This window comes from Thunnus albacares, chromosome 12, assembly GCF_914725855.1.
Source record: "Thunnus albacares chromosome 12, fThuAlb1.1, whole genome shotgun sequence".
NCBI classification, from domain to species: domain Eukaryota; kingdom Metazoa; phylum Chordata; class Actinopteri; order Scombriformes; family Scombridae; genus Thunnus; species Thunnus albacares.
In genome coordinates, this window is record NC_058117.1 from 14,221,445 (window position 1) to 14,234,949 (window position 13,505).

The 13,505-nt window shown below is 41.4% G+C and overlaps 1 protein-coding gene across 3 annotated transcripts in view; it reads right to left on the minus strand.

The window, feature by feature from the left end:
• The window catches only part of LOC122993537 (ephrin type-B receptor 1-B), a 163,150-nt gene that overhangs the window by 94,644 nt on the left and 55,001 nt on the right, over positions 1–13,505 (minus strand). The gene's annotated exons all lie outside the window — the stretch shown is intronic.

Consider the following 13,505-nt stretch of genomic DNA (forward strand, 5'->3'; position numbering starts at 1 on the left):
TTCCAAAGGCTGTTTCGAATCTGTCTGACTTAATGAGGACATTTGCATTTCGACCTTAGGTTCTGGTTCCTTGAAGTCGATAGAATGGACATGTCATATAAAGCAACAGCTGGTTTGCTTTGGTAACAATAACTGCAGCTACATTTACTCACATCCCCTTACAAGCCTTGAGACACATGCCTATTGTCTCTTGTAAATTCATATATTTTGAAAGCTACGCCTCATCTCCCCCCTCACACATACTTACACACACACAAACAGAGTGCAGCCACTAAAATATGCAGTGGCATGATTGCTATTATCATTTCTGATCAGCTGTGTTATTGAATGAGGGCTGCTGTCAGGCCAGTTGCATGGGAATGATTATTTTGCGGGCATCTGAGGCCTAGTTCCGCCTGGCTGAATGTGATGGATGGGGAGGAAATGGTGATGTCTGAAACACTCCCAGTCCTGCCAGATCCCAGCCACTCTATAATTACAGTCACACAGTTTGACTGAACTCAAATAGAACACTGTCCGTCTGTCCGTCCGAGTCAGAATGAGACTCATTGAAGATTTGCTCCCTGACCACGCATGTTCTGATCAATACGTTTACATATTTATCAATACGTGGGGTTAAGCAAGCAGGTTTATGTTGATGTTGCTGGATGTACAAACAAAAACTATACAAGGCTTTTTTTGTTTTTTTCGGTCCTGATGATTTCCAAACTATCTGAATGTGCATTTATGCTGTGTGAGAAATGTGCTGCGTTGACACATTATTTACAATTTGGTCACATTACATGCTCTCAAATGTCTTTGATATGCCATTTTTCTTAGATCCTGTAAGTGATGCACATAATGTGGCATCATGCTGTGCCATTCAAGTGAACAATCCACCCAGGCGCCTCACTCTCCCACTCTTTCATCCAACTTTTGTAATATCATTATTAACACTCGCATTTTCAATTATGTGCTGGTTTCTTTGAAGCAGTAGATGATCTGCTGGGCTAAAGATGTAGCTGGTATATACAACCCTCCTAGATATTGTAGCTACTACATGCAGTCTTTACTGTGTACACTGAAGACGGCAGGCTGAAAGTGAACATAAATGTGTTTTACTCCACCCTAGAAGAATAACATTTAAATGTTAACTGCATGCAATTTAGTCTCATGGTTCCCACAGAAGATTTAAAAAATGTGGACCTCATTATTAATACAAGCATTATTCAAGGAGATTGGTGGGTGGTGGAGCAGTTACAAGGCTGCTTGACACTGTAGGTAAGAAAACAGAAACAACTGAATATACATGAAAACTGAATTGAATTAATTGTACTGAAAATATTTGAATTATATTTTGCATCTGAAAAATGTAATAGTTGGAATTACAGCTGCAAGTTTTTGAGTAAATGTTTTACATACATATTCTACTGCACATTTCAGATGTTGGGATATCAATATAAACACTGGCAATTTTAGTAGTAATTCTTTTTTTTTTTTCTTTTTTAATTGACTCAAAAAAACAAAGTCACAAAATACAGAATTATGACAATTAATTAACAAAGAAATGAGGCAATAATTCTAAACTATAGAAGTAATTTTTACTCTCCAATTATTCATTTTGACTGCAGAAATAAAGGAAAGTACTAATATTATAGTCCTTTTAAATATGTTCTTGTTTAAGAGCTTTATACAATTACCCTAATTAGATTTGAATGAATAAACCCACAAATAAAGCAGTGAAAGGTTTGGAGACCTTTATTAAGTCAACTGGTCTTTTAATGACAACAACAAGGTTAATGTAATCGTGTTGAAACACTGAGAACTCAATTCAACTTTATTTATATAGCACTTTACACACAACACAGTTGTCTCAAACTGCTTTATAGCAGATGCAGAGGAAAACAAAAAACAGAAGAAGTAAACAAACACAATAGAAGAGAAGAAAAAGGGGAAAATCAGTGATGATAAATAATAATAATAATAATAATAATAATAATAGAAGAGGCAAATGGTCACACAGAGCCCATAGTGGCAACACAGACCTACAGAGATTTCAGAAGAAATACCTCAGCTGGTTTAGTTAGGCACAGTTTAAAGCTAATGAGTAGAAGTGTGTTTTAAGATGACTCTTGGCAGGAGGAAGAGTATTCCATAGTTTTGGAGCTCTGACAGTGTGATATGGGGACAGAAGTTCTGTGACGTAAAAGGGGGCGAAACCATTTAACACCTTGTAAACAAACATCAGTGTAGGGAGGCAAGAATGGGAGTAATATGCTCCCTCTTTTTTGACCTTGTGAAAATTCTTAATGCTGCCTTTTGAACTAAATGGAGACAAGATAAACAAGACTGAGTGACACCAAAATATAATGAGTTGTAATATTAAAGGTGGGGGATATGAATGTATGAATGAATTTCTCCAGGTCAGAAGTACAGACAACTGATCTGAGTTTGGAGATGATGCGGGGCTGCATGAAGCTTGATTTTACCTGATTGATTTGTTTTTGATTGAAGATTTTTTGCACATGATTTAACAGAAGGGACCAATGGGCCAAGATGAGGAAAAATAATGTTGGTCAAATGCTATTGTTTCCAAATAAAACAATAGTTTTATTCTCATTGCAATGGAGAAAGTTTGTAGCCATCCAGGATTTGATGTCTTGAAGACAATTATTGAGGTCAGTTAGTTTGTTGTAGATATTAGGCTTTAGGGGGAGGTAGATCTATGTATCATCCGCATAACAGTGAAAAGAAATGTTATGTTTTGAATAATGTGGCCTAGTGGAAGCAAATACATGGAGAAGAGGATAGGACTGAGTATGGAACCTTGGGGGACACCACAGGACATGGGGGTAGAGGAATGAATGAGAATGAGTTGCTAACAGAGACACTGAAAGATCTGTTGGATAAATATGAAGAGATCCAGGTAAGGCAGAACCCCTGCCTATTTGTTTAACCTGTGAATGAGAACAGAATGATCTACTGTGTCAAAGACTGCAGTTAGATCTAGGAGCAAGAGGATGGAGCAGTTATCTGAGTCAGAAGCTAGAAGGAGATTGTTATTCTTAGTAATGCAGATTCACTACTGTGAAGAGCTCTGAAACCAGATTGGAAATTTTCAAAAATACAGTTTTGAGTCAAGTGGGACAACAGTTAGTTAAAAACTACTTTTTCAAGGATTTTAGAAAGAAGGGGAGTTTGGAGATTGGTCTATAATTATTGAGGACTGAAGAATCTAGATTTTTTTTAAGTGGCTGGACCACTACATGTTTGAAAGATTGGGGAACATGGCTTGTTTCCAGGGAGCTACTGATGAAAGAACGGGGCCAATGGTGCCAAAAACTTTTTTGAAGAGTTTAGTTGGAATAATGTTGAGAGAACAGGTGGAGGTCTTGGTTCTGGTAAAGTGATGGAGTTAAAGGAATTTAGAACTGCAGTGTTCTCAGAGGAGATGGATAGGATATTTACAGGTGGACTAATACTAGCTCTGATGTCAAGTACTTTGTCTCTAAAGAAGTTTAGGAAATCCTCACATATAGAGATGCTTCTAAGCAGGGGATGGGAGTGGAGGAGGTGACAGAGTTTAACACATTAAAAAGTACCCTAGGATTATGACAGTTTTTGTCAATAAAATTGGAAAAGTATTGAGCCCTGGCATTTTTGACAGCTAGCTGGTATTAATCCAAGAAACCCTTCAGAATTTGAAATGAGATCTGCAATTTATCCCACTTCCACCTCTGCTCTGTCCTTCTGCATGCTCTCCTTATTTCTCTGTTGATACTGTTATTAAGCCAAGGTGAGGCCAAAGGCTTATGTTTTTTAGTTTTGACCGGTGCAACAGCGTCAAGGGTGGCCGAACAGTATTGTTGAAAAGTGAGACAAGTTCTTCTGTGCTCACATAGGATGGAGCAGCCTTGGTACTGGTAGTTTTGAAAAGTGAGACAAGTTCTTTTGTGCTCACATGGGATGGAGCAGCCTTGGTACTGGTAGTTTTGAAAAGTGAGACAAGTTCTTTTGTGCTCACATGGGATGGAGCAGCCTTGGTACTGGTAGCGATGGGAGTCTCTCTACAGGCTTCTGCAAACCTAGTGGCAGTGAAACAGTTTAGAATGCAAGAGCAGAGAAGAGCAGGGCAGACAGGAGAAGCGTGTGGCAAATTGAGGTCAAAAATGATTGCCCTGTGATCAGATAGGTGAAAATCCTCTATCACAGGGTTGGATATAGAAGCTTCTTTCACACATAGTTCCTGGTAAATTACTGGGATAACCTTTCAGGCATTGCTAGTGATTTTCACTACTCACACATGTAGCTACATTCAGGAACATTTCCATCTTGTGGCTTTTCACACATGCCATGGCAATGCCAGAATAGATAGAACAACGGACAGTCCAGTAGATGGCGGTAATGCAACACTCATGGATGCCAACTACCATAAAACTCAGAGGAAGAATAAGATGAGGCGAGGCTCTCTTATTGTTTTCAGGAGCATGACGGGTGATGAGCTGTTTTTGTCCTGTTCTTGTAATGCATTTAATATTCAACAAGTTTGCGCGACAGTAGGCAACAGGCAACAGTAAACAAGTCGCGGATTCAAATACATCATCAGCGGAATTTTGTAATTGGTTTGTTCACTCCAAGTGAAAGCGCCTTCCATCAGATGGACATAACCCTTTATGTGCTTGTCCCTGCAATGTTACTGCTTTTATTCACAAGACAGCCATACCAGCATTTTCCCTGAAATGTTACAAGGTCTTGAGGTGGGAAAAAGCAGAGCAGATTTCTCTGAATATTGTTCCCTGCTCCCATTCACACATGACCCCATGCAGGAAAAGTTCCTGAACATTTCAGGGATAGACTGCATATGTAAGAGAGGTAAGAGAGACCTGAGGAGAGAACTAAATCTAGGGTATGGCCTTTAACATGGGTTGGGCCATTCACAGATTGTTGGAGACCAAAGGATTCAAGTAAATTTATAAAATCACGGGTCATTGCTTCAGGGGGACAGCAAATGTGGATGTTGAAACCTGTGAGAATGAGAATATTGTTGTATTTCAGAGCAATGTGGGAGAGATCAGAGAATTCACTGATAAAATCAATATTGGACTTGGAGGGTCTGTATACTATTAGGCAGAAGACCAGCAGCATGCCATCTATCACAAAGGCCAGAAATTCAAAAGATGAAAAGGCCTATACAGATCATGGAGCACTTGGGGGCATTTTTGTGAAGTATGGCAACCCCACCACCTTGTGCATGTGACCTGAGTTGATGAAAGTGAGAGTAGCCTGAAGGAGTGGCATCAATGAGAGCGGAGAGGTCATCAGGGGTAAGCCATGACTCAGTGATTGAAAAAAGTTTAGATTTTGGGAGACAATAAAATCTTGACAGATAAATTATTTGTTAGACAGTGATCCCACATTTAGCAGACCAAATATGGAGGGAGGCGAGGATGGAATTATAGTGCGTGTAATAAGATTGTCATAATTTACTGAACGGGGTACTTTGGAGATAGAATTACAGTGTTAGACAGATTGGGATGTGATTTACAGGTGGAGCAGCTGAATGTGAGTTTGACAGTCTATGCCCCATGTGTGGTAGGGGATAAATTTGGCTAGATTCATTTTTAACAGGGACTGTTAAAAGGATGGCAGTGAACATTATTTTGATTGTATGTGTGGATTACTTTATGGTGGCATGAACTGTCTCAAACAGTCATTTTGCAAGCTAACCAACGCATAGTCAATGTTTGCAGAGAGCAGCCTTGCCCCATGCAGGTTTGGATGAAGTCCGCTGGTTCTGTACAATTGTCTGCGGTTCCAGAACAGGTCGAAATTGTCAATAAAATCCAGGTTCATTCATGCTGCACTAGTTCTCCTTTTAGCAAGTTGTACTGACAGTAAACTGGAAAAATGGCCACAGGACTGCCCGAGGGATGGGATTGCACCAGATATAAAGATGAAGTGTTGAGGGGCGAGGCAGAGACAGAGATTGTGGCAGTGGCAGATCTGATTGGGGATGCACCTTGGTGCTCCAATTATGTTGCCTGGGGTGGCGAAACTGGGAATTCCCAGGCCATGATGTGAAAGAGGAGCCAGTTGAGGTGATCACAGGAGGATCAACGGTTGCAGGATGGGATATGGCCTCTGCAGCAGAGGAGGAACCCAGGGCGCTGTTGCCATTGCAGCCAGCAGTGGACTGAGCGGGGAAGACACAAGCAGCCATGGGCACAGTTCTTCCAGACCTCGGGCCAGCAGCAGGGTGCGGGTCGGTGGCTACATCCATGGAGAGATCCGCTGGATGTATCAGCTCTTCACTCAGTAAAATCGCGAAGGGATATGAAAGATTGAGGGGAGGTGGTGAGAGCTGTTTCCTCAAGACTTGTACTGTATCTCACGATGCACCTGGTAACACCCACTCAAGTACCTTCAGAGAAACCGTGTTTCTGACACTGCCTCAGCAGGGCTTTCAGTTACCAGTAGCAACATTAGCCTGAGTCACCCAGTGAAAAAGGCTCAAGCCACGTATTGTGTTGAAATCTGATAGCTTCTGCAACCTTATGGATCTATTGTGGAGGATGATAAGGAGGAAGACTAAATGATTCACCATCACTGTGTATATATATTGAAATTGGAGATGTGCCCTGATGCACCACAAGGTCTGTAAAGAGAAGAAAATAAAATGTTAAAAAAAGTGGAAGAGGAAGAGCAAGAGAGACTCCAGAGAAGAATCCACAGAAGGACTGCGTAGAATGTAAAGAGTAAGAGCTTAAATAATTTAGAGTGGACGGGAGGTATAAAAATAATGAACAGAAATGGAATGTGATAACAAGGGGTAAAGGGAGTGAGAGAAACGCAAGGGGAGAGAAAAAGAGTGAAAGCTGTCACCCCGCAGGCTCCCTGGCCCCCTATGGCCCAAGGCGAGGCCATTTAGGGACAAATCACAAAGAGCGTGTCAGCAGGGGACCGGTGAATGGCAGGGTATCAGAGCTTTTGGGTGCAAAGGGGCCCCTGCCTGTCTGAGCGTATGTATGAATGTGTGTGTATAAAAATCCTGCAAGGCATGACACCTGACAGCCCTATCCTCCAGACACAAAGACACAGAGGGGGAGGTGGGGAGGTTGGTAAGGTGAAGATAGAGCAAAAAGGGAGTCAGAGCTCTGAGACAGACAAACTGGAGTAAAGAAAGGCAGAAAAAAAGGCACGGAAACAGTGTGGTTAAAAGAATGGAGGTGAAGAATGGGAGGGTTTACTGCTATTTCTGCCAGCTTTGTAGGACTGCTGAAAAAGCAGGTACTGCAGGTACTGAGGTAGACACACTCCCACATATACAAGACTGAGCCTCCAGCTACTGCTTCACACTCCTCCAAATTCACACGAAATTAAGGATGGACTCATTTCTTCTTTCTTTTTTTGCCCTAGTTCTATCACTTTGTTCTTTTATTTATTCTTTGACTAAAAAAAATGTCCTTGGTTCCTAATACATCCAAGAGAATTCTTACATGCGAAATATGGAACAGAAATCCACAGGAAGGAAATCAATAATTGAGGTAGCCACATGTTATTTCGTTTCAAAGGGGGGGGGGGGAGAAAATGGGGGAATGGTAAAAAATGAAGAGTAGAGAAATGTGGCACACAATATGAAACCAGCCTAGTTTATCCTGTAACTACATCCTGTTTGTGTTGTACACTTACTTAGATTGTAACTACGTGTACGCTGTGGGCGTGTCTCTGTGCAAGTTTTGGAATCTAAATGAAATCCTTCCTTGTAAAACAAATGTTTAGAACTAAAATACGATAGGGGAGTGGTTCTAAAGACAATAACCTAACAGACAGGCATCCAAACAGACACACAAAAACAGCCATAAACATAGACATACACACACAAAAACACACACAGACAGAAAGCCAAAGATGTGTTGTGATCTAAGCAATTCGTTGTCTTACCATTCTTCATGCTGAGCAGAGATGTCTGTGTCTGAGCTGCAAGCAAATTCAACTGTCTGGCTACACACGCTCAATGACGATAGAGGCAAAATGAAACAGGTCTCCCACTGGTATGACAATGTCTGGTGTGCATGTGTGTGTATGTATTTGCATGAACGTGCACATATATTCAATTCATTTTTAACCATAACTCATTCCTGAAGAATTTAAAAAGGAGATAGATGTGTGAATGTGCAAACGAGTGCATTTTGTCTGCGGTTTTCATCAGCTTATTTGTATGTGTATGTGTGTGCGTGTGTGTGTGTGTGTGTGTGTGTGTGTGTGTGTGCGTGCGTGCGTGCATGTAATGAAGGCACTCTTCTCACCTGGCCGCTGAAGCGCAGCCATCATGACTCACTGTCGTTTTTCTCCTCTCATTCCATTTCAGCTCCGGCTCTCCAGGTTCAGAGTTCACCTCCATCCCTCTGTCTCTCTTTCTTATTCCCTCCCACTCACCCTCCATCTTTTTTCCTGTCCATCTCTCTCTCTCTCTCTGACTTATTATCTACATTCAATCAATCCTTTTCTTCTTCCTCTTTCCTCTTTTTCACTTTCTTCACTTTTCTTTTCTCTCCCACGTTCCTCTATACCCATTGAGCCACTGCCTGTCTGTCTGTCAATGTATGAATAATTGAGGTGTATTGAGTCCGGTCAGCAGATGGTGAGATGGCTGTTATGGATCTATCTGTGCTCTTTAGGAATCGCTGAGTATATACTGACACCTGTCCAGTTAAGGCCCACAGGAGCTTCGCTGAGGCACAGCGCACATCAGGGAGCTAGGCCGGGCACATCCAGATACGCCTCTCCTCTAACGGCACCTGCACTTGCACACGCTCACATCCGCAGGTGCAGATATGCAACAGCACACACAGGCACTTGAATTTATGCCTGAGCACACACAAGCCTACATGTAGAAACACAAGTGAGTGTAAATACAAACAAACATGTCAGGATGAGATCTATTCTTTCTCCAACCGTTCTGTTGCACCTGCTACAACCAAAGCACTGATGGCTTTTCCCCCCAAATCTCCTTTTTATCTTTCTACTCTCGCTCCGCCACACCTTTTCCTGTCCGTCAGCGTTTATCCCCTGCAGCCCTCTCACTGCTCACTTGGCCCCCTCTTTATCCCTCTCCTCCCCAAGCCCTTGCGACCACACCAACTTGCCCTGTTTCTCCGCGCTTGACAGCACCCACAGCCTCTGTCAGCGCAGCCACCGCCACCCCACTGACCCCATAGCGCCCCGAACCCCCCCCCCCCCCCCCCTCCCCCGCTCCCCCTCAGGCTGTCCCCCAGAGTCACATGAGTTAGTCCAAGCTCTCCTCCACGCACACACCCAGCGATATGTTGAAGGGCTTTTTTGGGTTTTTTTTTTGGTCCTGTTCACACACAATTGATTTCTTACCCTCTCTTGCTCCGGTTTCTCCTAATCCCTCCCCCGCCCCCCTTCCTGATCCTGTAACCCCTTCTGCCCCTCCGCCAGAAACACATTTCTCTTCCCCTCACCTCTCACCTTTCATCTCTCGCCCTCGTCCCCTTCCACTCCACATTCCACCTAATCCCATCAGCCTACTCCCAAAGGAAACCAATTTTTAGCTGCTTCCCCTTTTTATCTAAATCATTCAAGAATGATGCAGAAATAAATTGGAAATAAAGAAACTTGTTTCTCTTCACTAAATGATTTCCTCAATGTGCATAACCATGCACATTGTCCACTTAACACCTTTTGCTAAGTGGACTGAGTGCCAACATCTTTTTGTTTTTGCCAGAATCACCTGCATTTTTTTCTTTCAGAGTACTCACTCTTTTATCCCAAGCATCTGAATTGAAAATCTACTAATTTACAAAGTTAAAACACTCATAAATTTCATTTTTCACAAACGGAACAATAACAGTTAAGGAGAAAGGGGTTTCATGTTGACATCAAAGCATTTTGCGGTAAAAATTATGGAAAACTTTAAATAAGACTTCCTCTTTCAAAATATTTGTAATCCAACACCCCAACTTATCACATTCCTTATCCTCTTCTCTGCAACAAGATAGTGTTTACATCATGCATACAGATTACTGTGATAGATGAAGCAGGAAATTAGATAATATGTTTCTATCCACAACAAAAATAGGATAACTCAGGCTTTCATTCAATTGATTAATAATCTGATTTAGTCCCTGTCCCTTATCATGTCTTCAACCAACATCGGCATTACTTAATAGTATTAACCGTACATGTTATGTAAGGAATCTATGTAGCTTTGGTAGAAATACTTGCATGTTAAAACCCTTTAGGTGAAGTGTATATATGACCAAGAAACAGGCCATGCAAACGCTATATTTTCTCTGGCAGAAATATGGTTGTGTTAACTAGTTTAATCACTTAACCTGATCAATAAAACAGGGTTTAGATGATGTTTCAGAAACCAGATAACTGTTGAAAGCTCACAATAATCACATTACTTATAAGTGCATGCATGAGGTTAGTGTGTGAGTCATTGTCTTCCGTGTCTGCCCTGTCACATCACTGCATGGCAAGGTCGAGGGGCATTTGCCTTTCTGGGACTCCATATTTTATTTATCATAGAGTAAGTGTGTGTGTGAGAGGAAGACAGCGAGAGAGAGAGAGGACTGACTCATAACGATGAAGTTGAGACAGAAACAGAGAAAAAAGAGATAAGGGGTCTACTGAGGGGAAAGAAGGAATATATCCAACTGAAATGAAATAATACAGCTGGAGCAAGAATACACATTATCAAGGAATGTAATAGTGTTTGCCGTACACATCTGTTTGCCTTCTGAGCTCTCCTTCTCTCTGGCAGATGTGAACATACGAGCATGCAACCATATACCGCCTCTCTATTATATATTCAGATGGCCAACCCTGATATGTCCTCGTGTTTACACCACTGGAACTAATGACACTGCTTCTGCAATCCTTCTAAATTAACCCTTCAGGTCAAACAAACTCAAACACACACACTGGCACACCTATACACTTCTTATGAACTCCTGAAGGAGAAGGAGCCAAAGGAAATGTATGAAAGGTGTGTTCACCTTTTCTCTTGCTCAGTGTGCATTAAGGAGGCAGTTATCAGGTCCGCAAAGAGAGGCAAATTGACCACTTAGCCACTGGCTATACCTACAAATATACATCATCATTAAGATCATACATGTCAAAGTGCACTGTACACTCTGTATCATTACATTAACACTACTGTTCACACCCCCTGTAGGCTACATTCATGGTTACAAGATATTTTTAGGTTTCACCTTCCACTATGACTTCTGGCTGAGGTACAAATTATGCTCATTACATGAAATATAGAACACTCATTGAATACATATGTCAAATATATGTAATTACTGATTGAAAATTTGGTTTCCAAGTCAACCACATGGTTCATCTGTAAGATGACAGTTGTATATTTAGAAATGATCTGTCTAGGTTTGACATAATTATATCTTCAGACCAACATTAGCACTGTGTGTAAAACTGTAGCCTCCTCATTCATTAGAATGAGACCAGCAGGGTGTCAACACAGAGGGCTCCAGCAAAAAAATGCAGGGTGATCTGGAATCTCGCCGCAACGCAATGAACCTGCGCGCTTGACCGATGAAACAAGTGCAAGCACACATTCCTGGTAGATTACTTCATAACATGAGCGGGATATTTCTGTTGTTTAGCTCGTGACCATCACAATGAAAGATAAAATTGTTGCTGCCATAATAACTTTTCAGATTGTCTCTGGGTATTATAAACCACTGTGCAGCATTTTGGCATCTGATAAGACTTCAAATTTTCAGGTCAGTTACTGAAACAGGACTTCCTGGATCATATTTCATGTCTCGTCTATACCTGAAGCAACACGCCTCCACCAACACAGCTCCCTGCATTGTTTTAATGCAGGGCTGATTTCAGTCTGGATGCCCGCTTAGACTCTAACACAACAGAAATCCATTAAAAACCTGCGGAACTTAGTGTGTGTAAACGTGCGTGAGTGTGAGTGTGAGGTAGTGTGTGTGAGAGTGCGCAATGCTACACAATCACGCTGCATCTCGTACAATCTACCAGCAAGGTCAAGGCAGCAGCATAGCAGGGTAGGTTCTACTAGTGAGCCGTATGAGTGTATTCTCCCTACAGCAGGTCTCTCCCTGCCTGAACCTTTACAACAGGAGTAGCTTAAAAAACTATGCTCAACACAGACAAGAGGCTCTGTGTGCCTGGAGGCTTGCTGAACTGAAGAGGCCGCGATGGAAATAGCATTGTAGATGTCTCTACTCACTAGGTCTAACTGAATACTTCCTCTTTACATCTTTTTCAGAGAGAAAAGATATTACAGAATGACACATCTATGAAATGATTGTGTTCATTCCATTGCATATAATGTCAGTGTGATGGAACCTTGTCAGTTATGTGTTGACTCAATTGAGCGATTAAAATGAAAAAAAACAACAACAACAACAAAAAAAAAAACGTTGTGTTTCCCCCATTCAGCGTGAACAGCACCAAGTTTAAGATCAACATGCCTCATCCCAAAGATGAACTCAAAATCTCCAGATTTGGAATGATGTACAGAATGAAGAGTATGTTTTTTCTGGTGATTAGTCTGCACACAACTCATGTACGTATGTATAAAATGAAAATGATTTTTTCCACAGCACAGCCATTGCACCAGATGCTAAAGGACATTCCTTCACTGGTGATTCTATAAAATTATATTTGGTGTGGTAAAAAAAGTGGCATGGCTAATTCATTATTTTGCTAGCTGAGAGTATCAATATAATGTTTCAAGGATAAATGTAATTTATACCAGCAATACAAGTTGACAACAAGATGCCAGCTATGAGATCCTGTTGCACACACACACACACACACACACACAGATCATATAATGTCCACACTAGTTTATTCCAGGTTTCAGGTTGTTTTAGTTAGAACTCCTTTGGGCTGCCACACTCTCCAGTGTTTAAACAGAGCCAAAGCTCTGTTCAAGAGCAATAAAGGCTCCCTTTACACGTGTGTAAAATGCCTCATAAAGACCCAAAGACCCAGAAAATGCAAGAAACATTCATTGTCCTGGATACCTCCTGCAAGATTCATGCTATCCATGTTGGGCTGTAGTCTTTCATACATTTCATTTACAATTATTGAATTACAGCAGTGAGAACAAGGTCTTAAAATTCTCTTTAGGTCCATTAGTGTAATAGGGCAATCATACTTCTGATACAGTGATTCTTTCAAAAAAAAGAAAAAAAAGAAAGAACACTGTTCCTATTCTGATGACTTGGCACTTTCTTCCATTTCCACTCCTTTCATGTGCATGAAACTACCTGAAAGTTGAAAATAGTTCCTTTAAAATCTGAAAAGCTCTGAGCGTTTCCATCCTCTTAGCTCCTCCTCCCCCGTTTCATCCTCTACTTCCCTGCATAAATGTATCATTACAGTATCATTATGTCTATGGTATCCCCCCCAGCTTCCATTTACAGGGACTTAGGTACTGTGTTCTGGGGCTTACGTGGACCCATTATGTCATTAAGTCATTATGAACCGGG